The sequence below is a fragment of the Hibiscus syriacus genome, unplaced genomic scaffold (genome assembly GCF_006381635.1).
Source record: "Hibiscus syriacus cultivar Baekdansim isolate YM2019G1 unplaced genomic scaffold, ASM638163v2 tig00110307_pilon, whole genome shotgun sequence".
Classification (NCBI taxonomy): domain Eukaryota; kingdom Viridiplantae; phylum Streptophyta; class Magnoliopsida; order Malvales; family Malvaceae; genus Hibiscus; species Hibiscus syriacus.
The window spans coordinates 1,365,801-1,388,531 of record NW_024062674.1 but is presented as its reverse complement, the minus strand read 5'-3'; positions in this window follow the sequence as shown (position 1 = coordinate 1,388,531).

The window sequence follows — 22,731 nt, the reverse complement described above, 5'->3', positions numbered from 1 at the left end:
GGTTTTGGACTTTGACAACCAATAGTAGCTTTTGCTTGTTTTGCGAGTTCATGATGCTTAGAATCTCGGTATGATTATAATAATAATGGGGGACGTGTGGGACATGTGAGCGTGAAAGACTAATCAACTAACTGTAATTGAACTTCCCGCATTTGAGACACACTACAAGTTGGTCTAAACTCAGTATCCGACGGCGTGTATGTAGGTTTAAAGGAAATATAATACCAATTGACTTGTCAAATAATTTGTATCATTTTGTCTTTTATAAAACTAAGAACTTGAATTATTATAAATATTTCATTTTTCTTTTATTTTTACCTTTTTCGATTGTAGATGTATGATAATTAGGTGGTGCTTATGAATGAGCAACTCGTGTGTAATTCGAACTCAATTTATCAAAATTCCGTAAAACTAGATTCTGGTTGATTTGATTCAAACTCGAACTCGACTCGAGACCTTAACGAGTTGAGTCGAGTAAAGTCCAACTCGACTCGATAAATTCGCGAGCAACTCGTTAATTATTTTCTATAATTTTTTAGTAGTTATCTTAAAATATTATTTCATTAAAAAATTACTAAATACTAATAGATAAGAAAAAGATGATAAATTGATATTCTATTAATTTTCTAATAAACAACAAAAATAATAAATTATTAATTAATATTTTACTACAGTAAAAAATCAAAACTTTTTTATTATTTTAATATATATTTGTGGATTGTTACTTTGGAGTTTAGACTTGAAATTTCTTCATACACTCTTTGATAAATTTATGGTTAAATTTATAATTATGTTTTATATTAAGCACTATATATTATTAGTCAATTTTACCTATACTAGTTAAGAAAATAAGGTAAAAATTTTGGTGAGCTTAACAAGTAACAAGTTTTTTTAATGAGCATGAGTCGAACAAAATTTTAACAAGTAAGGAGTTGAGTCGAGTAAATTTTTTTTTAACGAGCACGAGTTGAGCACTGTCCAGCACGATCGACTTGCTCGACAAGCACTCTTAATGATGAAGTTTGATCAGTTGAAAAAGTATAGTTAATTTAAATCAAAAATATACTTAATATTCTAAAAGTTAAATTTATATATAATTAGAGAATTTGATAAATAGATATCTTAAAAATACTTTAAATAAGGATTAATTGTTTGTTGATACATTTACTATATCAAAAAATTGTAATGTCATACAATTTTTTCCTCAATTTCATACATGAAGTATTACTCCGTCAATCCTTTAGTTACTTTGATGGAATTTGATGTGGTACCAATAACCTCTCAAAAATTGGCATGTGCATATTTTAGTTTCACTCTTAATTAATTAACTGGAGAAAAAAATAATGTGCTCACTCTCCTCTCTAACCTAGAAACCAGTAGAAATATTATCAAACTACCAAATTAGTTAGTGACTGATTCATAACTATTTTTTAGGATGGACATATATATACATTAATAATTTAATTTTTTTTTGTATAGGATATGTATAAATAAATTTTAGGGTAGATACCAATAGTAAAATGAACAACTAACATAAAAAGTTCAAATTCTAGAATGGACACTAAAATACACAACGTCTGTCACTGAAATCAACCATTGCAACGATCATCATCTTCGCTATCGACGAACTCCTTGATTTCCAATGATTTTTTTTTTATCCCATATCAATGTTTCAGCATCAACATTTTGTTGCAGATTTGTAATTGTATAACTTTCCTTTAATTTCATCTCCCCAAACGAGTTGTATGCCATGAACTACCACTACATAGCTGTCGATTCTCTCCAGAAGGTGGTCATTCTTACTGCCTTTTCCTTCCAACTATGACATCTTAGAGTGGATGATTACTCTCTTCTCTCTATCCACTCTCCACGACACTCGGGTCATGGACATTGAACACCCAATCTAATCCACAATATGATGAGTCTAAGATGTCATATTGGATCGTTGAAGTAACTACCAAATTAATATTCCCTTTTCCAATATAATCTCAAATCATAATATGATATCAAATAGTTATAATACATTTATACAAAATTGTAGCTTTATGTAAAATGGAATCAATCAAAATGAATCGAACATCAATAGATAGAGTATAATATTGTACTATGATGCGAAGACACTAGAAATCTTATTGCGACAATGCTCCTCGAACAAGGCTTATCTACTTACCTACAAATAGAAACAACTAACAAGTTTTACAAAGCTCAGTGGTATATTTCTACTCTATATATTTTTTGAAATACTGAATTTCATATGCGTAAACATGCTAGGCAATATAAGCATAGGGTAAAAATCTAGGTATGCAGTATCATCAATTAGGTATCATGCTAATCATTTGCAATCTATGAACTACATGATAGAGTTATCATTCAATTCCTGATTTCACCTAGCATCAGTTAACATTCATATTCACATCAAGCACATATACATAAACAACATTAGCACTTGATGTCATATAGCAATCAGGTAATCATGATGGGGAACCCAATTTCATAATAGCATCTATACTAATTCCTTCTAATATAATAAATTAATATAATATAATATATGGTATCCAATCTCATGTAGAAAATCAGATGTAAGTATGTCAAAATAATTTTGTGGTAGTTCAATGTATTGAGTCTGAAAAATCTCGAAGGTTGGGCATTGAAAAGCACATTTTTAAAACAGTCACCATTGGTCGTTTTAGGCTGGCTACGACCAGGTATCATTAATATAATATGTGTTTAAATTTAGAGTCAAAATTAAGTTTAGAAGTAGATTACATGTAGGAAAGATTAGATCATCCTACAACGCCAAAAAATGAGTACCTAGATAAAAAATAATAATGTTTCGATAAATAAAAAAGGTTAGTGGTGATGATAATAATTAGTTATTATGCGTGAAAATGAATTTGGACATTTATTTATGAGAAAATAACTTCAGTAACCGAAAATGTCTTATAATATACGATTTTAACCATTTTTTTTGGATTTGCGAAAATGACCAACAAATTCGCAACGCGAACTCCAATTTCGCAACACATGTTCCAAATTCGCAACGCGATTTTCCAAATTCGCAACGCGAATAGGTAAATCGCAACGCGAATATGTAAATCTCAACACAGAAGTCAAATTCGCAACGCTAATTACTGATATAGGTAAACCGTACTATCGCAACGCGAATTTCATTTTCGCAACGCTAATTCCCTATATCGGTAATTAGCGTTGCTAAATTCAAGTTGCGAATTTGGAGAATTGGCGTTGCGATTTACTTATTCGCGCTGCGAATTTGGAAAATCGCATCGCGAATTTTGTTCGCAACACTAATTACCTATATCGGTAATTGGCGTTGCGATTTTTCAAAATCGCAACGCGAATTTCGTTTTCGCAACGCGAATTTCATTTTTGCAACGCTAATTACCTATATCGGTAATTGGCGTTGCGAATTTGACTTTCGCGTTGCGAATTTGGAAAATCGCAACGCTAATTACCTATATCGGTAATTGGCGTTGCGAAATTCGAGTTACGAATTTGGAGAATTCGCGTTGCGATTTACCTATTCACGTTTCGATTTACATATTATCGTTGCGATTTACCTATTCGCGTTGCGAATTTGAAAAATCACAACGCGATTCTCCAAAATTGCAACGCGAATTTCGTTTTCGTAACGCTAATTACTTATATCGGTAATTAGCGTTGCGAAATTCGAGTTGCGAATTTGGAGAATTTGCGTTGTGATTTACATATTATCGTTGCGATTTACCTATTCGCGTTGCGAAATACATATTATCGTTGTGAATTTGACTTTCGCGTTGCGATTTTGGAACCTGTGTTGCGAAATTGGAGTTCGCATTGCGAATTTGTTGGTCATTTTCGCAAATAAAAAAAATTGGTTAAAATCGTATATTATAAGGCATTTTCGGTCACTGAAGTTATTTTCTCATTATTTATTAGTTAGATAATGGAATCAATTTGAACCAACCAAATCATCTTGGGACATAGGAATCTCAATCCGTTAAAGCTGTTTTTGACTTTGGGGCTACATAGAAGATAACAAAATGAAATTGGAGAGCAATGACTTTGACCCAACCATAAATATTGTTTTTATTTAATTAAGAAACGCAATTTTGTCATCGGATTCACACAATTCTAATATAGTTGACTCATTCATCCAGCCCTGTAATATACATACATATCACAAACTTAGTTGCTTGATTTTGCAAACCCATGGCTTCATTTATAATGAACAATTATGTAATGTTCTTCTGAGTTGTTAGAGTACAAGGTTCTTAACCTTGAGGTCGTGGGATCGAGTCCCATGGAGGGTATTTCATAATTTGGAGGTCTCCTACGGAAGCTGCTCTCAACCTAGTGTTGTGGGCAGCCTACTATCTTACCTCCCCCTTACCCCATTACATATGGGAATAAGGGACAACCATTTGAGTTGTAATTTTTTTAATAGTATGCGATGATTATAAGGTAAATATATTCATAATTTTCTAAATTAATTAATAACACATATATGTTCTGAAGATACAACTGTTCGAACCTTAAAATTAGCAAGAAAGAAAATGTATGCTCGTTAGGCTTGAATCTCACAAGAAAAATTATATGCACCGAATCAGTTCATCTCTATCAACAAAGCAGAATAAGTAAACTCAACCAAAAAAAAACACCAGTTATAACAACCACCATCATGCAAATTAAATTCGATCAAAACATTGTCACAATCCAAAAGGAAGCAAGAGTATAAAGTGGAGTTCAAGAATAACAACCAATGATCCCAACACATCAAATCATAATAACAAAATTTCAAACAATCAAACAAGTCAAGGAAAACTTTGACATATTCTTCCCCCTCACTTAATTCATTTTGTCCCAAACATATATCAATTTATAAACAAAGAGGGAAAAGGAATAATCCCAGATCTAGTGGCGACCGCGGCCACGACGTCTAGATGAGCCCGTACGAAGGTAGAAAAAACCTCAGCAAGGTTGGCTTCATAGCGTCAAGGCAACCAGACATGCCTTGTATCTCGGCTTGCATATCCGGTTGGGTTATGGTTAACGGAGGTGGTTCAGTCCTCCTCATGTACACGTACATATTACAAGGTGTATGGTGCTGGGAGGTACAATGTGAGGGGCAGCGGGAGTGCCTGCGAGAAGTCCCATTGAGTCCAAACACCTAGCATCTAGTGAATCCATAGCAAAAGCATAAGTAAAATTCACAGTGTCAAAGGTCAATGGAAACAAACGAGATGCTAAATGTATAATATAAGGTCAAAATATCAAGGATCGATTGGTTTGTATAACTCACGTGAAAGCTTGAGTGAACCAATATCCTAAGTTTACCTTCGTGCCAGTTTGCATACACTATAGAAAAATAGTTTAACCTTACTTAAACAAGATGTATATCATTAAGACCAGAATAGTTATAAGCAATGAATCAGTGTATGTAACAGAGAGCGGGGTCATGAATGTGCTACGTCTTTGTAACGCGTACATCGAATTAAACGCATGCCAATCCTGTAAGTGCTTCATAAGCCATATCAGTATGAAATTCTTGCAAATTTCACTTAAAGATGTCAGATAACCATGGTCCATGACATCAGTCACGAACCCTATAGAGAAGTTAAATCATTTAAAGGCATCCTAAAGTATTACCCCAACAACCTAAAACAATAACATCAGGTGTATTGATTGAAACGACACGACGCTGCAGAAAAATTAAAGTGGTATAAAACTCAAAACTAACTCGTAATAAGTATCACATCTAATATTTGAATAGAGAGTCCAACCAATTATATCAAAATAGTGCATCACAGAATCACGTAAATGTAAAGTGTCAAGTGTATGAGATGGAATATACTTACAAACTTGAAACCTACAGTGACTAATGCTATCAAAACTCCTAGCCTCGTCGCCTTTAAAATCGAGGTAACCTTACAGTATATCCTTGGGTGTACAAAATAGGTTCGACCTCTTGATTCCTTTCATTGAAATGATCAAACGTTTCGTATGGTGGCCCTTCGATTTCATCCGAGCATGTGTCAAAAAACAAAGGTTGAGGCTGCCCGGGTGAGCGGAAAGATGAGGAAGGCTCAGGTCCATGTGAGGTAGGGCTTAATTGTGGGGGTACACCACCCGAAAAAATGAATCAATTCCTAAAATATTTGGAATAGCTAAAATAGGATGTGACATTAGTAACGGTTCAATATCGACAGGTTTAGAATTTACCTTGGGTTTGTTCATGTGTTGCAAACGGTGGGGATGCAACATCTGGCATGGAACGGAAGTGGAACCCGATAACATTGAGTAGAATATCAGATTGGCCAATAATGGGTATGGACGGTCGTGGAATACTCGGATCAGCAACGTGATGGTGGAAAGAGGTGGAATGGTCGGCGAATGAAGGAATGGAGACGGTTTCATACTTGGGCACTGAGACTCTCGGTGGAGAGCCTTACGGTGGACGTCCACCATGATGAGGAGGATTTGGAGAGAGGAGCGAGTCAGAATCGCTTGGAACATCTATGATAGTCAGAGTAGCTGACGGTGGAACTCCTGACTTTCTTGGTTGTGTGTTCGTACCATTATGGAAAAAGGAGAGGCGATGGAGTTAGGGAAAAAGAAGGGTAAACGAGCAATTAGAACTGATGCTCAGCGATGTAGTTGATGGCGTGGGCTTAGAGGTATATCGATGATAAGAAGGGAAGAAGATGGATTTTGGTTTTATTATGCGGTTGGGGGATTAAGAAAAATGAAATAGAGATGGTTTTTTTATTTAATGGGAGTCTAGGTCACGTGTAAAAATAAAAAGAGAGAGTTTGACATTGAGTCAAACTAAAATGTAGAATGGAAAGAGATGGATGTTGGGATTGGTTTAGAATTGTAGAAAGGTATAGATAGTGTAGATAAAGTGGGTCCCACTAAAAATTGAAAAAATTAACCCTAATTAGAAATTTCGGTAGAAGAGGGAAAATTTTTGACTTGGGGAATGCTATGATACGCCACATGGGGTTGGGCTATGATAACGTGTGCCTACTTCTTGTCTCCAGACATGAACATTGCTCGTTCATTATATTTCGATTGGAATTCAGATCAATTCAGAAAAATAAAATAAAATTAAGCATTTGAAAATAAAATAAATGGAATAAAATGAAATAAAGTTTGCTAAAAATAAATGAAATGGTTGTCTCCCATCAAGCACATTTGTTTAAAGTCGTTAGCTCGACGATCTGATTTTTTTTCAGACTGCAGGTTCCTCTAAATTGATTTCTTTGATTAGACAAACTGGAGCATTTTCATAATACGACTTCAATCTTTCACCATTAAATTTAAATCGAACTCCTGAGTTATTTTCAACTTTAGCAGCACCGTGAGGAAATACTTGAGTCACTGTAAATGGTTGAGCCATTTTATTTGAGTTTTCCAGAAAAAAGTTTAAATTTAAAGTTAAATAACATAACCTTTTGACTGACAGAAAATGTTTTGAAAGAAATTCGATTATCATGAAATTCTTTGTTTTTTCTTTAAATATCTTAGCACTGTCATAAGCATTTTTCGGATTTCCTCAAGTTCTTGATATGTAATTTCGAGCTTTGGCAACCGCATCCATGTTCACGTTACATTGTTTAACAGCCCAATAAGCTCGATATTCTAACTCAACCGAAATGACATGGTTATCGAAAACAAGCCGGTATGGTGACATCCCAATGGGACCTTTAAGTGATTCGATATGCCCAAAGTGAATCAGTTAATTTTAAACTCCAATCCTTTTGGTCCAGTTTAACAATTTTTTCAAGAATTTTTTTAATTCCCCGATTCGATACTTCTACCTGTCCATTTTTTTGTGGATGGTAAGAGGTAGCAATTCTTTGAGTTACTCCAATTTTCTTCATTAGCGACTCGATTACTCGGTTAATGAAGTGAGTTCCTCTATCGCTTATAGACCGTGGCGTGCCAAACTTGGAAAAGTAGAATTTTTAAAAAAAATTAACTGTAGTTTTAGCATCATTATTCCAGGTAGCCTTAGCTTCAACCCATTTAGAAACATAATCTACAGCTAAAATAATACCAATATTTCCAAATGACAAAAAAAAGGACCATATAATTGATTCCCCAAACATAAAAAATTTCACAAACTTGTATCGACTTTAGTGGCATCTCATTTCTACGGCTTAAATTACATGTACATTGAGATCTCTCACAAGTTTTACAGAACAAATAAGAATCCCAAAAGATGTGAGACCAAAAGAAACCACATTCAAGAATTTAATGGGTTATACGTTTGGGCCCAAAATGACCACCACAAGAGTAAGGGTGACAAAATTATAAAATTGAATTTACCTTATTTTCAGAAATACATCGTCGAATTGCCTGATCTGAGCAGTGCTTCCATAAGTAAGGATCTTCCCAAATATAATATAGGGATTCTCGTTTAATTCTATTAATTTCAGCTCTTGGCAAATCTAATGGTAACTTACCTATGACCAAATAATTAACCATATCCGCAAAGCATGGAGTTATCCTTTGCGCCACCATCATATTTTCTTCAGGAAATTCTTCTCGAAGTGGTGAATCAGTTATAGAAAGGGGAATTCAGCTTAAGTGATCAGCTACCAAGTTTTCACACCCCTTTTTATCTTTAATTTCCAAGTTGAATTCTTGTAAAAGTAAGATCCATCGGATAAGCCTCAGTTTTGCTTCCTTTTTTCTCATCAAATATCCTAAAGCTGCATGAACAGAAAAAACTGTAATTTTAGTGCCAAGCAAATAAGATCTAAATCTTTCTAAAGCAAAAATTATAGCAAAAAGTTCTTTTTCCGTAGTTGAATAATTTTTCTAAGCCGAGTCCAAAGTTCGGACGCTAGGTTATGACATGTGGCTTTGCCTATTTTTGGCCGAGAATGGCTCCAACGCTAGTATCCGATGCGTCACACATAAGTTCAAAAGGATGATTCCAATATGGTGGTTGAACAATTGGGGCTGAAATAAGCTTTTCCTTTAATGAATCGAAAGACGCCTTGCATTTTGAATCAAATCAAAGTCTTGATCCTTTATGAAAAGATTGCATAAAGGTTGTGCTATCTTCGAAAAGGCTTTAATAAACCTGCGGTAAAATCCTACATGGCCAAGAAAAGAATGAATTTTCCTTACAATTGTGGGGTAAGAAAGTGAGCTTATAATATCTTTTTTAGCTTTATCAACCGCAATCCCTTTTGAGGAGACAATATGACCTAAAATTTACCCTTATCAACCATAAAATGACATTTTTCATAGTTTAAAACAAGGTTATATTCTAAGCATCTTTAATAACATTAGTTAAATTATCAAGACATTCACTAAAGAATGATCATAAACCGTAAGGTCATCCATAAAGACTTTGATGTCATTCTCCATATAGTCGGAAAATATACTCAACATGCATCTTTGGAAGGTGGCCGGTGCGTTACAAAAGCCAAAGGGCATTCGTCTATATACAAATATACCGAAGGATAAGTAAAAGTCGTTTTTTCTTGATCTTCTGGCGCTACTGGGATTTGGAAAAACCTGAAAAACCATCAAGGCAACAGTAATGAGTTTTCCCAGATAATCTTTCAATCATTTGGTCTATAAAGGGAAGAGGAAAATTATCTTTTCGTATACTTATGTTATTATGTTTTAGTATAAGTTGTGTAAAATTTTAAAAAGTTCATGACCGCGAAACCCGCAGTGACCGTGATAACATCCGTTACGTCCGGAACCACAATAAACACGACGCGACCAAAATATGACCACAAACGCTATTTAAATCACTGACCAACTTGTTATTATAGACTCACCTCCTCTTAACCATGTAAAACAGTTCCCTAACAAAGGGATGTCCACCAAATTCCTATTCTGAATGAACTCGTTAAAAATTCTCATTGCACAGGAGCTGCCGCTCGACCCTATCCTCTCATTACCTTCTTTAACAGTATTAAAATCACCTTCGATTATAACAGGAACACCCATCTCCTCAATTAATTCACTGTGCTGGGAGAAGAAATCCCTCCTCTTACTGTGCTCATCTTAAATATTATAATTTATAATTTTAAAAAATAAAGTTTGAGTTTGACCTTCAAATTGGAATTATTTCTTAAGCTTCGAGAAAGTGGGGACCTACTGTCTTAATTATCCACAAAGAGAAATTCAATTTTCCTTTTCCATAGGGAAATCATTGATATTATCTCAAACAGCTAATAGTTCAAATACAATATCTATTTAAATTTTATTTCACTTATAATTTAAAAATAATATATCTAAATGTACTAATTAAAATAAAATTTAATTATAAGTTCACTACAATAAAGTTTTTAAATTAATAATATCGGTATCACGTAATTTTATTAATTTAAAGATGTACTAATTAATCGATAAATTAATAATTTATTAATTTACAGAGGTACTAATTAATTGATAAATTAATAATTTATTAATTTAAAGAGATACTAATTAATCGATAAATTAATATTTTATTAATTTAAAGAGATTTTTTTCGATTCAACGAACTTACATTATTCTTCATAAATTAAACTTATACACTGTATTGAGTAATTATTCTTCATGTATAAAAAATAAAGTTCCTTGTAATACGTAGTACTAGTTAAAACATAATGTAATTTCATGTATGGTAAAGAATCAACCACTATAAACAACATAAACATTCATCATTAGTCAATCTGATAGGTGGTTTATTTAGTTATTATTTTGTCTTTAAATTGCTCCTTAGTTGTTGGTTTTTGTGGCTGGTTTTTTTTTAATCATTTTATGTGCATGACACTAAATTCTAGAAATTGATCTTAAAGGACAGAATTATGTAGGTTTTTTTTATTTTTGGAATCAATGCTGATTAGTGGGCATGGCATCTGGGTGGCATCTGACATGTCTGACGTGGCATTGAGTTAGTAGATTCAGAAGATCTAGCCAGCACTTCTAGAAGGACGAATGAATCAATAGTATTTTTGAAATTCTAATTCAATATTATCTCATGTTTTTAGGATTTTAGTCTGAATATTTTCAAGAATTATCTTTAGGAATTATCTCTTATTTTTAGGAATTATATTTTCATTATTTCTAGGGATTTTGAAGATAAATACCCTCTCAGGGTAATCTTGAAAACACATTCAGATTTCATTCTTCTTCTTTAGTTTGAGTTTTATAAAAGTTTGTTTTCTTTCTTTACTTTCAAAGTTTTTATTTTTATTTTATTTAAGATGCTATGTATGATTGTCATTCTTAGCTAATTTCTCCATAAGTCAAGGACTAAAGCAATGACTCAATTCCTATTGTGAGGATTGAAAAGAACAAAAATAATTTAAGGTTATTTCTCAATTTTCTAGAGAAACAGATTGGTAATGACCTATACTTTAAAATCAAAACGCTTTTAAATCAAAAAGTTGACGTTGGTTTGGATGTTGTTCTGGTTTATAGTTGGGAGGAAGAATTGGCTGGTAGCAAGTTCAACATAGTCTGAGTCAGGGTTTTCAAAAGCTTTAAAACTGAGTTGTACTAACGATGATAATCATAGTTAGTCTACATAAGGACTGAATTCAAAGATAACTTCTCGATTATCATTGTACAAGAGAGAGAAAAGTTATAGGGATTGAGCCCTGAAGATTGTAACCGAAAGTTATCCGAAGTTAAATTTTATTCCGATGATCAAATAGAATTGAGGTAAAGCTAACGTCTGAGGTTGCTTTTACAATAAGTTTTCTTATCTCAATTTATTCTTATTTCTTGATTTATTTATTTTATCCTTATCTCATATTATTTTTAAACAATTTAAAATCCTCCATTTTAATCTTATCCCTACCTTTTCTCATCTTTATCCAAATCCTTATCTCTTCTCATCTTTATCTAGATATAAAATTAGAAAGTCCACAACTACAGAAACTCCAAAGTCCCTGTGGACCGAACCTACTTATATTTACTACTTTATCATTTTATTTATTTGTATTTGATAAGAATAAATTATTTGACAGTATAACGACGCTTGTCAAATTGCCGTCGTTGTCAGGTACTTCGGCTAAAGTAACTGATAAAGTATTCTTTTTTATTTAAGAGCAGAAGTAATTCAGATGATTTGGTAGAATTTGGTCCAGAAATCGAAGCATGAGCCAGACAAATTCACGCAAAAACACTTCAAGAAGGAAACAATAACAGGAATAACTGGAGCAATCAAATCCATAATTAAATCTGGAAGGATCATCTTGCTTTAATACAAGCGAAGAACCAATATGAAAAGATACACTTGGCACAAACAACACGCCTGGACCAATGACAGATCAAACAATTCGCCAGTTAGTTGTGACACCTGTCGTACAAAAACTCCTATGCATCACTTTTCCTCAAGGAGAAACTCTGTTTACTATGAAAATGAGTCTTATTCATCTTCTTCCTATATTCCATGGGTTTCCCAGTGAGAGTCCACACAAACATCTCACAGAGTTTCATATGGTCTGTTCAAGCATGAAACCTCAGAGATTATCTGAAAACCAAATAAAATTATGGATTTTTCCTTTTTTATTTATCTGGTTTAGCTAAGGAATGCCTATTTTATTTACCTCCAAATTCTATAAATACATGAGCTGATTTAACTCAGACTTTTCTTGATAGGTTTTTCCCAGCAGCAAAAGCAAGCGAACTAAGGAGAAGTATTATGGGAATAAGACAAAAAGATAAAGAATCACTTTACGACTACTAGGAGCGATTTAAGAAGCTTTGTGCAAGCTGCCCGTAGCAAATTATCCGAGTAAACATTCCTCCAGTATTTTATGAAAGGTTGCTTCCAATAGAGATGAAGACTATAGATATGCTAGTGGATGAACTCTTGTAAGAAAACACCAGCTGCAACAAGGGAGTTAATTTCAATAATGGTTCCCAACTTTTAGTTGTTTGATACTTCTAGCGAACCCAGTCGACGGGTTCATGAGATAAGTACTATTTACTTAGAAAATAAAATCGATAAGTTAACTGATGTAGTTAATTCTTTGGTTGCAGGGAAAATTGGACCAACAAGAGTAAGCGGAATATGTACAATACCAGATTATCAGACAAACTACTGTCTAATGTTACAGAAAGAAACTAGCACAAAAACGAATGATGTAGGGAACTTTTTGGACCACCCCAAAGACCCTATAACCCATACTCAAATACCTATAATCTGGGATGGAGAGACCATCCAAAGTTGATCTATGAACAAAACCCAAGGCAAAATCAAACCTATCAACCATAAATTCCAAAATCCTCTTTGGAATCCACTGTTAAACATTTGGCCTTGTCCTAAGAAAAATTCCAAAATTGAGTTGAGGCCCATTTTCCAGAATTAGACCAGAAAGTTAGTTAACAGGATCAAACAATGGGAATGTTAGAATCACAAGGGAAATTACCTTCTCAAACGAAGTCAAATGTAAGAGAGAATGTAAGTGCCACTACTCTCCTAAGTGTTATAATAGTGGAACAACCAATCCTAGAAGTAGTAGGAACAAATCCCCAAAGGAATGAAGAAGATCTAAAACCCTGAATAGAAGAAAAAATAATTGGCACATATCTCCCTAAGGAAAAGGGGATTAACGCAAATCCTTAGAGAAAGAAGAAAAAAGTTTCAAAGCCTAATCTGACACCATCTCCCTATGAATCTCCGCCACCTTTTCCTTCCAGGTTGGTAAAAAGAAATAAACAAGTTGAAGATAAGGAAATATTGGAAGTATTTCGAAAGGTTAAAATCAACAAACCATTCCTTGATGTAATTCAAAAATACCAAGGTATGCTAGATTTCTTAAAGACCTCTTCACCACAAAAAAGAAGGCTCACCGAAATAGAAAATGTGTATTAGGAGAGCACGTTTTAGATGTCTTCCAATGAAATATTCCACTAAAGTTAAAAGATCAAGGTTTGTTCGTTATACAAAATTGTAAAGTTGGAAATTAAAATGCAATGTGCGATTTAGGGGATTCTATAAATATTATGCCTTTATATGTGTACAACTTAATTTCCAAAGAGACCTTGAAGGATACAAGAGTGAAAATACAGCTAGCAGATTGATCAATAATATGTCCCGAATGACTCTTGGAAGATGTCTTAGTTAAGGTAAATGAACTTATATTTTCAGCAGATTTCTATGTCATTGACATGGAAAATGACTAAATAAATACTTGTTCTGGGATACTTCTAGGCCGTCCTTTCCTTAGCATAAAAATTAAAAAAATCAATACAGGAATTAGAATTCTTACAATGGAGTTTGACGATGAGATCGTAAAATTTGATGTATACAAAGCAATGCATTATCTTGATAATGTTGCTAGTATAAACTTTGTTGATGTCATTGAGCCTGCTGTTGAAAAATTTATAGAATCCAACTTTATTGATAATTTATGCAGGGAATTGGAGGAATTTGATTATGAGACTAAGGAGTTTGAAGAATTTTTTTTTTTTGTTAATTTTGATTCACGTTTTATTCCTTCAAATCCTAAGTTGTTACCTTATATTTTGCAGACACCTCAAATTGATTTGAAGAAATTACCGGAGCACTTGAAGTGTGTAGTTTTAGGAGAAAACAAAACTTTGTCAGTTTTTATCTCAAGTAAGTTATCAAAAGAAGAAGAGGATAACTTGGTAACAATGTTACGTACGCATAAAAGAGCAACCGGCTGGATTATTACCGGTATTAAGGGATCCCTTTTTTTATTTTATATACCATATGTGACCTATACCCAAAAAAACAAAACCCTTATTTTTCATTCTTTCTTCCTATTCAGTCGCATAATACCCTTGCCTTCTTCTATCTTTTTTTCTTTTCACTTACACCGCCCAACTCACATAAGATATCGCCGATCAATTAATAGTGCCAACGTCTATCGAACCAATGCAGCTGTCGTACTTCTTCGCATTGCAATCTCATCTCTTCACATAATAGTAAGAACAATAACCAAGCCAACCAAGTTATCCCTCCACTGCTCAACCTTAGAGGACATCGCTGTCATGCCAATCCGACTTTCATCCATTTTTCGAGGGAATCCAACTCGTTGCTCGGGCCACCTCTTCCTCGTCGTAGTGGATAAAGGTGGCAAGGCTCCCCACCGAGAGCTCCAACTTTTTCCCAAATGAATACCCATTTATATATCCAATAGTGAACCACTTTTTAAGCCTTTATCCATTTTTTTACCACGTAATTAAACTCAAGCCTTTATTTTTACTCCTCTTCTATACCCTTATTAAGACAAGTAAATTAGTTGTTTACATTGATGTATATTCTTTATTTTATTATTTTACCTTTTTATTTTTTATATTCAAAAAAAGAAAAAACTAGTTCGAACAATTATAGTAGTACAGTGCAGAAAACAACAAGAAAAACCCACAAAAAAATAAAAGAAAATAAAAATGAAAGAAAATCAGAAAAATATTGGAAACTAAAGTGCTTTATGTTTATGTTTAAACGTTTACTTTTTATTTTTTGAAGATTAGGAATAATTTGTAAATCTCTTGTCTTGGTACTTAAACTGATCATCATGGCCTTTTCCCTACACTATCCTAAACCTGAATATGAAAAATTCAAAGGGAGTGAAGAAAAATAAATCCAAAACCTTTCGTTAAATACATGTTTCATCTTTCAAAAAAATCTAACAATTAATAATAACCTCTCTGTTTCTATTCAAAATTAGACTCAGGATTGATGTAGGCATGGAGATTAAAAGAACCAATATGATAGATTACTTCACAAACGGTTCTGAATACATCAAAAACTGTTGTAAAAGGGATCTAACTATAGGTGACCGTCAACCCTTTCCTAATTAGGGGTGCATCGTGATGAAAGCAACATAAAACACTAAATTATTATAACGACAAAAAAATTATGTCATAAAAGTAGAAAAATAATTCAAGAAAATCAATAAGAAAGAATCAAAACGGGGAGATGTTTATCTAGATCTAAATCAAAAGAAAATGAAGTAAAAAAAAATAAGAAAAAGGGACGACACTAAATTGTCTAAGATGACGTTTTTTTTTTTTTGGGGGGGGGGGGGACTTGAGAACCACTTTAGGGAGAAAACTAGAACACCAAGACACAAGTTATTGTAGTCATGGGAAGATAATAATTATTAAATGAAAGGAAATAAAATGTTTTTAATTAAAATAATTTTTAACCTTAAAAGTCGTAAAAATATACAAAATTTTATATTTTTACCGTAGGTGTAAATAGACCCCTTCTATATTTTTAATGACCTTTTAGTAAATGGAACGATAAAAATTAATAACCCGCAAAACAATTGGGCTGAAATACTATTCACCTTGGGTTTAATGGTTTAAGTTTCAACTTTGGGCTGATAATCCTTTTAATTCCTTGCTTGTTGGGATGAGTCATTGGTCCTTATTAGATTGGTCCATATTTAGGTGCTTCTTTGGTTAACAAGGAAGAAAGTATCCAAGAGAACTGCTGCAACTACTAATGGATGATTCTCAAACCATACTTCGGTAATAGACTTTCATGACACATCTTGACCAAAGTTTTCACAATAATGTTGTGCTCTCTTTTAATCGGTATGATATGCAACTTTCAATCTCCTTGAAGAAGATTTGAAATCATATCCACAAGCTCATGTCCTTGTAGTGAATTGGATAATTTGAGCCAATTTCGCTGATCGACATTATCAACCTCAACTCGAGTTTTTCAGATGCCCAGTCTTCGTGCATGTTTGAGTATTTCACATATTGCCCATAGCTCTGCTAAAAGAGCAGAACAACTGTCCGAACTCTTGGTGAACCTAAAGATCCATCTTCCATATTCATCGCTTATGTTACCACTCGTCGATGCATCTTGATTTACACCATGCACGGTCAGGCCCATCCCAAATGATATGGAGGTCCTGTGATACTTTTTAAAAAGATGTTCCTAAAATATTTTATAATTAAAAATATTATAAAATATCAAAATTTATCATATTACGACTGTTTTCTTTAACCACCAAAAGACACCCGTGTCCAAGAGATATTACCTTGCTGATGTATATCTTGGTTCCGTGCAAGTCCAACTCAAGAAATTTTGCTTTGCCTAATCTCCTTCCATATATGGATGTTATCGTCGACAATGGCTGCTCTTGCCACATAATTTCTATAAAAAGGATATCATTTCTCATTCTCCAAATATTTTAGCAAAATAAAGTAAATAAAATATTAGTATCTCTTATTTTCTTTCCCAGTTTCTTTAGTCTTTTAGACTAGGACGTTGGAGTGAGCGCATGAGGAGTGAGAGGTGATCCTCACCACACTATTCATTAATAAAGTTCACAATGTAATTGCAATGGCATTGTCAGTGCAAACTAAGAAACTCAATTGAGAATAGATCAAGTTGCATCCTGTTCTCAAGGTCAATTATGTCTCACTTGATTAATAATATAGAATTACTTAGATGAGTTAATCAAACAAATGAGTTGGAATGTATTTTGTTGTTGATTTTGTATGTATTGTATAAATGATAGAAATACTTATTTTGGATTTAGGTTCTCCATTAGTGGTCTTTCCGAAGAAATCAAGGAGAAAGAGTTACAAAATTTATTGAGACAACATTCAGGTTTTGAAGTTTTACAGTTAAACCATGCGAAAGAAAAATATCTACGTTTTGCTCAATTCTTCAGTATTCTACGTGTAATTAATGCCGCATATAAGCTTCAAGTATTATAAATTTAGATGATTAGGGATTTTATTTAGTCATCTAATATGTGCCCTCCTCAAAGCATTGAAAACCCTCTTACCTTACGTGACAAAATATTAGGTTCGTGCACCTCTTACCTTGAAAAACCTTATGTGTAGTAATAATTTCACCAATCTCTAAGCATTTCTTTTTATAGAAAATGAATATTCATTACTAACTTGGAAATTAAGATTAATGAGTTTCGCCACCTTTAAAAAAAACGAGAGTTTCTTAATTATAAAAAACTCTAAATATTTCCAACCACACGTTCAATCTAAAAAAATTAATTTTTATTTGTTGATACCAGTGGCGGATTCATAAATTTAAGAATGAGGGTCCAAAATTTTAATTTTATTTTCTTAAAAATAATGGGTATGAGGGTCCAAAATTTTAATTTTAATTTTATTTTCTTAAAAATAATGGGTATGCAAAAATTGTAATTTTTTTTCTTTTTTCCTTAACACATTAAGTTAAATTTAACCAATTTTCTAAAATAATAGGGATGTACTTGGCCCCTATGGGGCTTAGTGCATCCGCCACTGGTTGATACCAACAACAATTCGAAAGCAACTCATTCTAACAATTACATTGTAGATCCATACTATGAAGAAAATTATATTTACTTAAGAAAATAAATAAAACTGTCATAACTCAAATTTGGGGTTAGTTTCAAACGTGCAAATTTTGAGGTCCAAACTAATTTTTTTGGAAAATTCTTATTAATTAGCATTAAATTAGAGAGGCTTAGGGACCTTTTTGGGAATTAGCCCATCCATACTTTAAACTACCTTTTCTTCTATGAGAGTTTTACATTTTTGGTTATTTTTTATTTTCTTCAGCCGTGTCATTTTCTTCTCTCAAGTCCCCTCTCGTGCAAGGCCCAAGCCCCTGCTTCAGCATGATAACCGCCTCGACGTCGTCGTAGCACTAATTAGCTTCACCATAACATTTTGTTGTTGTTTGATTTAAACATCAGGTTTTCTTCGTTCGACTGTTGTGTTTTTTTTTTTGGATAATTAACTGTTGTGTTTTGGAGTCACGTAGAGAGAAAAATCTTTTATTGATTTCCCATGTTAATTGCCTCAAACCGTTGTGGAGAGAACTTACGCTTATCGACTATGCTTGTTGGGAGAGGAAGATGCGTCATTTTCTCATCATTTTCCTCCTTTGAAACCTTATTATAAAATCCTCATTTTTTTATTTTTAATCACATAATGTCCATTTATCTAGTGGTCCAAAATGAAGATGGAAACTCCCATTTAAATTCGATGGACACAGTTAATATCTTATAATATTTTGGGTAAACTACATGGGAGACCACCAAACTATGGTTAAAAGTCAATGTGACCTCCGAACTATTTTTTGTCTCAATCAGACCACCAAACCTTTTAATTGATTCAATCAGACCACCGCGCCGTTAATTTTTAACAGATGTGGTGACGTGTCCGTTAATAAATTGCCATAATTATATATTTAGTCCTTAATATTTACATATTCTATCAATTTAGTCACTATTTTAATTCAATTAAATAAATTTAACTATCTAATTAGAACAGGACACGTGTCAATTCATGATTGGAAGATTTTATTTATGAATTTTAAATTATTTAATTAAATATTTTTTATCCAATCAGGTGGTGAATGAAATGGAAAATAAAAGAACAAATATTCGCTCAGGGAGAATTGAACTTGTGTCTATAGGAGAAGAGAAAACCAGGCTCCCAAACTGTTGGACTAAAGGTCCTGAATGGTTTTAACTTATTTAATAAAAAATTTGTATTCGATTAACCAATTTAATTAATAATATAAATTATTCACGACTAATAATTTTTAAATAAATTTTTGTTCGATTAACCGAATTTTTACTTCGATTAATTTGGTTAATAATTTTTAAAAAAAAATCGGTTAATTTGGTTTGATTAATAATTTTCAAATTAATCTTGTTCAGTTAATAATTTTCAAATAAATTTTGGTTCGATTAACGGTGTCAGAACCATCTTTTGGTTGTGCCCGGAATTGGGCTTCGACTTGAAATAATGGGTTAGAGTTGCCACCGATCATTTTAAAAACGATATTTAGGTAGATCGGACACCATCTTACCTGATCAGCGTTTTACCATAAATGTATCGGATTCGGTAGTCGGTTACAGTCAAGGAATGATTACACCCTTGTACTGCCCTTTTGTTACCAATTATTCTGTTGGTTGTCTTTAATTGCGAAAATTAAAATTTAAAAAAATCCGAATCGAATTACTTACCTTTGATCGATTGAGATTACTACTAAAAAATGTCAAAAAAATAATGTTAGATAAAAAAAATCAAAAGACAAAAAACATAACAATAAAAATAAAAATATAAAAATATAAAAAATAAATAAAAGGAAACAAATAAAATAAAATAATAATAATAATAATAAAATAATAAATAAAAATTAAATAAATCAAAGGAAAAAAATATTATTTTAAAGTAATAAAATGGAAACAATATTAGGTAAAAATAATACTAATAATAATTAAAAATAATAATAATAATAAACAATAAAATAAATTTTAGGGGATTAAATTGAAATAGATCGAAACTAATGGATTAAATCGAAACTAAAAGTGAGCTGCAAGAGAAAAATGAAGAGTTAGAGGGGTTAAATTGCAAAAAAATGTAAATTATAAATAGGGACCGAATTGAATAAATTAAAAATTCAGTGGCCAAATTACATACAGTGACTAAAATGAATTACACTTCAAAAGTTGGGGAACGGCGGAAAGAATTTAAGTATCCTTTAATTATAAGGTAGTCCCTGGTATATAAATACCCAAAAACACCTATTTCTCACTCATTTTCACCATTTCCTCAAAAACCTCCCCCCAAAACGAGAGAACCTCTAAACCCATCCAACCGGCCCCAATGGTCGGCCACCGCCTAGTGGCCTCCCCGCCGTACCGACCGTTGCTTCGGTCGCCACCGTCGGCGGCCGAAAAAACCCTGAGCTCACCAAAACACTTCCCTCTAGCTCGTGAACCCAAAACCAAAGCCCGATCACCACAAAAAACTTTGATCGACCTAGATTTGAAAAAAAAACTTCAGTTTTTTACCTTCCCCGGCGAAACCCTTCGTTTTCCCGATGTGCTCCTCTCAGTTCCGACGCGTACTAGCTTTTATTGTTTTTGTATGTGGGTTTCGAAAGATTTATTGGTTTGCTTGTTGGGTTTTTCGCTTTCTCGTGTTTGGTTACTTTGTATTCGTGGTTCCCCGATCTTCTGTTGGTTATGTTCGATGATGGTATATTGGTCTTGTTGTGATAGTTCTATGTTTTTTTATCTTGCTGTGATTTGCAGGGTATTTATAGGCCCACCATCGGGGCCGTTTTTGATCACTTTGGGGTTACTCTATTTTATCTCGGGGTTGTTCCCGATCTTGTTGAGATTTGCATTCTGTTAGACGTTATGGAACTTATTTGTTCCGATCTTGTTGCATGTTTGACCGACGACGCGTGATGCTTCTGGCCGTTGAGATTGCTTCTGGCCATTGGATTGGGTCAGATCCAACGGTCCAGATCTGGCTGCGCATATGATATCTTAGGGTTTTGCAAGCTGTCATGCTTGCGACGGTGTGATAAATGTTGAAACCCTAATTTGGGTAGGTTTACTGGGTCAGGCCTACCTACCCGGTTAGGCAGCCCACACTCATGCTCGACCTGGAGTTGGACTTATTGGACCCTGGACCCTGGACCCAAAAATAAAAATGAAATAAAATTAATAAAATAAAATGAATAAATAAATCATAAAATAATAATAATAATAATATAAACTATATAATATATATTTCAAAAATATTTTAAACTATATATTATATATTTTTTAAAAATATTTTCAAAACTATATATTATATAGTTTTCAAAAATGTTTTAAAACTATTATTATATATTTTTTCAAAAAATGTTTTAAAAACTATAATATATATATATATGTTTTCAAAATGTTTTAAAAACTATATATTATATATATTTTCAAAATGTTTTAAAAACTTTATATTATACATATATTTTCAAAATGTTTTAAAAACTATATAATATATATATATATGTTTTCAAAATGTTTTAAAAATCATATATTATATATTTTCAAAATGTTTTTTAAAAACTATATATTATATAATTTTCAAAATATTTTTAACTATATAATATATAATTTTTCAAAAAATCGTTTTCAAAACTATATATATTATATATATATTTCAAAAATCATTTGCAATCTATTTATAATATATATATATATATATATATATAATAATAATAATAATAATAATAATAAATTTAGACAAAAATGAGTGTCTACAGTTACCCCTCTTTGTCTTTTTTCGTGGAACGAAAAATAGGATAAAGATAAAAGGACACAAATTTTCGTTCGGTGGAGTTGAAAGTTGACTCTGATATTTCAATTAAGAATAACTCCCTGTCGAATTGAGTTGCAGATGACTCATCCATTGTGAAGTTGAGTCCATCTTGAAATGATAAGAAATTGAAGCCGTAGTTCTTAATTTGAATTGGAATGTGGCTTCTCGATGCCAAATTGTAGTCAACTTCGGTCTTCTTCTTGGTTTAAAGACCTTGGTTAGAAAATTCGACTGGAAAATAGTTCCTTGACTCCACCATGTGGTTGATGTGTCATCGAGCTGAATGGAATCGAGCTCAACAGTTCTCGTTGACATATAACTTTTCTTGACTTAAGTTATGCTACTGGAAGATGGTTTTTTGTCACCTAGGTCTTCTTCTTGACTTAAAGACTTTGGTTTAAACTTTAACCGGAAAGCAATTGATACGTCATCGAGCTGAATGGAAACAAACTCAAAAGTTTTAATAGACAGATAACCCTTCTCGCCTTGAGTTATGTTGTACTAAGCTGAGAGATTGCCCCAGATCTTCTTCTTGACTTAAAGACCTCGGTTTCAACCAGAAAATAGTTTCTCGATGCTACCATGTGGTTGATATGTTGTCGAGCTGAATGGAATCGAACTCGACAATTTTTGTTGACAAATAGATTTTCTCGA